Below are 4,651 nucleotides of genomic sequence, written 5' to 3'. Positions count from 1 at the left end.
ATATATTTTAAGACTATCTTGCCATATTGAGCGATATTCTAATAGTTTGGGCCACATATTCCAGTGTCCAAAGTAAAGGTGCCAAAGGCTGAGCACTACAGCATCTGAAAGATGGTTATGTGAGCAGAGGACATACGCATTCCTCTGGCTCCTCCTAGTGCTAATAAAGGCAGAGGTAAAGAGGAACTTGTTTGAGCTGTAAACTAAATTAGATAATACTTTAGTTTCATTAATATAATTAACAGAAGGTAAAAGGGAGTCAGTGTTAAAATTATTTTTTGGATTTGTAGAAGTCATGTTAAATATAAAGCAATGTTCCCAATAGGGCTTTATGAATAATTAATACAGTATATGGCTGCTGTGCTATGCTGGTACAGCTATATTAATCCTGTATAATATAATGTAATATAATATAATATAATATATATAAAAGGTGCTATGATATAAAACATTTAAGGATTTTGGTGTAGATGAGACAGGATCATTAAATAAACTCATTGTTTCTGGCCTGTACAAGAAAGGTAGTTATTTATGTCTACAGAGAGCTTATTTTTAAGTTTTTGCCTTCATTTAAAGGACATGTTTTAATTAATCATGTATTAATTAATTCATTACCCAAGGCCAGTGTATTTAGAGGATGACATCTGTACAGTATTCCAGATGCTCTTAGAACCTACTGACAGTTATGCAATAACAATTTCAAATATTACACAACGTAGGACCCACTGGGAGAAGTGATTACATCTAGAATGGCTGTACACACCTTATACTACAAACACAGCATTGCTTCACCAACACTGCACTGATGGAAGCTGCAAGGTCACGGTGACACAACCATCAAGTTCAACTGGTCTGTTATCTGATGAGGTGAGGAGTGGAGTGGCAGTGAAAGGAGGGGCCGTATCTGAACCACAGTCCATTCCTGCTTGAGACTTCATGTGGATTTTACACGCTAACAGGAGCTACAGCAGCAGTGCTTCTCCATAAAATATGATCCAGTTTCACCCAAATCACTTATAAAGTTGTGTTTTTGTAGAGAAATCAGTGAGGCCCAGCACCCAGAAACATAAAGGAAAGCCATGCTACAGCATAACTAATGAATCTGAGCTCTGCGTCGTCAAAGATCGATTGAGGGGGAGATGCCATGATATTATTGGTGGAAACTGGTAGATGCACACTTGCTCACATTTTAGGCATACATTGTTAAATAGGGGTACACTAATAATAATCTTAAAGGGTTAAAAATATTTTTCATCTGGGCTTTCAACACCAAATATGACTGAACCAACACCAACAGGAGGACAATAAAAACACAGAGCAAAAGTCCTGCCGTAAACACCACACTGCAAGTACATGACAGTCAATACACCAGACCACCACACACACTGTACTGCAGGAAAACCATCTAAGCATCACAGAGAGGTGAACAGCTCTCTCAGGCAGCCCACACAGAGAGCACACACACTTACTAACATCAAAACAATTAGCAAACTACCTCATTAATTCCACATAACAATAAGTCCATTACAAACTGCCATCTGACATCTGTGTGTTAAACCTGTGTGTTGCACTCAAAATGCTTCACTTCCTGAAGAGGAACGACACTTCTCTATGACCGTGCTGTTATAATCCAACAGTCCATGGATGCTTTGATTTTAATTGCCAGGGCGCTCAATCTCCCATGTTCCATTGCATTCTGTGTATGTTTTTATTCTTTTCAGACTGGGGAAGTTTCTCTTGGATTGTGTACTTGTCATTGGTGTTGCGAAGTGTTGTTCTGCTTTCAGACGGGGCCACCTGATCAGGACAACGGGAGTGGGAGACAATCGCATACAGCAGCAGGCTGACAGGATCAGTTTAATGATTTATTCACAAAAATACAGTCCAGAACAGGTACATGGTCAAAGAGCAGGCAGAAAGCAAAGACCTGAAGCATGGAAACTAAACGTAGTCTGGAATAGAACAAAGGAAGTGAACTGATGGTGGCTGATTGTGGAATGAGGTGCAGGGGAGGAGATGGGCGGAGAAGCTAAGGCTGATGAGCAGTGGGAACAGGTGTGTGGGCAGTCAGGTGGTGAGGGAAGAAGGGAAAGTCCAAGGACATCTGGTGGACAGTTAGTGGATGGCAGGTCAGGGGGGTTGGAGGAAAGTACATTGCCTGAAGTGAGAGTATAGAGAGCAATGCAGAGGACTGGGGAAGAGACTCCTGGAGGTTGAAGGTTAATCGAGGTTCCGTTCCATTCAGGTCAAACAGAGTCAGGGTTACTGCTATTGGGCATGTTGGCTCACTGGAAAGGCTCTGCCACACTAAATGGAACGGTGTCACCTGTGTTTATATGCTCTTCCTATTTCGAGGATGTTCTTGACCATATGATCCTTCAGGTGAGATGTCTTGTGTCTCTCAGTGATTTGTTTAGTTTCATTATTTTGTTGTGTCCATTTGATTTTAATTTTGTGCTGTTATCTTTTGCTTTGTGTTTGTATGTTTGGCTTTGAAAATGCTGAAGAAAATATTCACAGAAAAAGAAAAGTGCTGTGTCTCAACACTGATTGTTGGTTCAAGTTCATTTGTTTGTCCCTTAGTGAGTGATGGTGACCGTACTGTCTGGTGTCAGTGCCTGCAAATAAGCATGCCTAAATCAATGTCTGTTTTTAATTTCATTAGCTGAAGTATTTTGTCAGTTCCATAAGCTCTTTTATTTTATGAAGAACTTTTTATTGAACCACTGCGAGTGAAACATACAGTAGCATCCATACAACTTATAAGCTCTTTTTAAAAATCCTCCTTTCAGAGATAACAACTTGACCTTTGTTTTCATACTGCTGTCTACTTACCTCCAGGGAGACATGCTGTTACATCATTATCATGTGCTGTCATGAGTCTGACTAAGGCAGCCATCAGGGATACATTTCAGATAAAGGACAGAGAAGCAAAATGTCTTTGGTCCTGTCTTGTTCCTCTGAAAAGGCTGGTTTCTGGGTCAGAGGTTAAGGTTAGGTTTGGGCAAGTAGTGGTTATGGTTATGGTTAAGGTAAGTGTCTAGGAAATGAATCTGTGAATATGAAGTCTTTGTATTGTCCCCAAAAGTTGCATAAATTAACACGTGAATAATGTCAGTGGTCATCAGTGTCCTGATGTTGTTGAACTAGTAACCTGCTCCGTGCCCAAAATCATTTTCATTATTTATTACCCCTCATGATTTATTTATTATTATTTATTTATTGCCAACTCCCACAGTCAATACACTGTCCTCTGTTATGTCCAAGTTCCCTTCCCTCTCATCCTGTTATACCCAGAAACACTAAACACAGCCAGCACTACTATGCTGCAATAATCCAGGACCTGGCTTAATTTATATCCTGCTTTAGTGGTGCAGAGTCCAACACAGTGAACCTGAAGCCCTGGAGCAGTTTCCTGCTAATCCAGCCTTGAATACAATGCTTATCTATCAACTGAAACATTCAGGACCAATGTGAGACACATCCATGGTTTTGAACAGAAAACAGAAGAGAGCCCAAAACACGTTGCTCTATAATTGGTATTATACTGTATATAGCTTGAATGGTCCTATTATTTGGCATCTTATGATCTTATGATTTCCAGTTCAAGCTGTACCTCTATCATCATGGATCATACGTAAAATAAGGCTAATACTGATATGTGTAAGTGATTATTATCAGATACTGTATGCTGACATAATCATGCCCAAATGATTACTGTGGTATTTGACTATTTTCTCCATTTAGCCTTTCTTATGTATTTGGTTTTAGCTCACTTGTAAATGCATTAAATAATACTGGTGAAAAACCTGCCATCACATTTTTCCAGCACACCCCACCCACTGTGAAACCAGAAAATCTTCATGTCAAATAACCAGTATAGATATAAGGTATGTTAATGTAGGAACCAGTCAGTGCCTGTAAAGAAATTCTCGTGCACTAATAGTAACTTATTAATACTGGGTATTAATATTATTATATTCATACAATATATACAATAATCCATTTAAACAGTGCTGTAGAAACTACTCCAAGATAGTGTAGTCAGTTTTTAATATTAGAACAGGAATGGTGTGGCAGTGAAGGGCTTGCCAAACTCGAATGAGTCAGGTGCCTTTACATCAGAGACTTTATTCATTTTGTGTTCCAGCCAGATCACTGAGGTCCTCCACTACTTGTCTTTTGTTCCTTTTGTGTCCTATAAAAGTACTGGTGGGAGTGCATTCTGTTTGTATGCCCCTAAACTGTGGAACTCATTGCCTCTGGATATTATAATGACAAGCTCTCTCAGTATTAAAAAAAAATCTTAATTCTTAATCTGGCTTTTAATTTGGAGTAATGTTATAATTTTTAGGTTTTAATCATTGGTTTTTACATTATTTTTCTCCCTGGTGTTTATGTTTTATATATTTTTACTGTTTCTATTGTAGTAATCTTTAGCCTTGCAACATTTTATTTATTGTTGTTCATTTTTGTTTGTGTATGTGCTGTTTCGGTTTTGCTTTGTGAAGCACTTTGGGCTGCATGTTTGTATCCAAGGTGCAATATAAATAAAGTTGAGTTAAGTTGAGGTGTGCATTCAAGTCGTTTTGTTGTTGTACTGGATGACTCTGACTGAAGGGTTTGAATGAGAAACACAAAAATGGAGGCG

This window comes from Morone saxatilis, unplaced genomic scaffold (genome assembly GCF_004916995.1).
Source record: "Morone saxatilis isolate NCDOM2014 unplaced genomic scaffold, NCSU_SB_2.0 Contig8, whole genome shotgun sequence".
Lineage (NCBI taxonomy): Eukaryota > Metazoa > Chordata > Actinopteri > Moronidae > Morone > Morone saxatilis.
The sequence above is the reverse complement of the archived record's forward strand: the minus strand, read 5'-3'. Positions refer to the sequence as shown.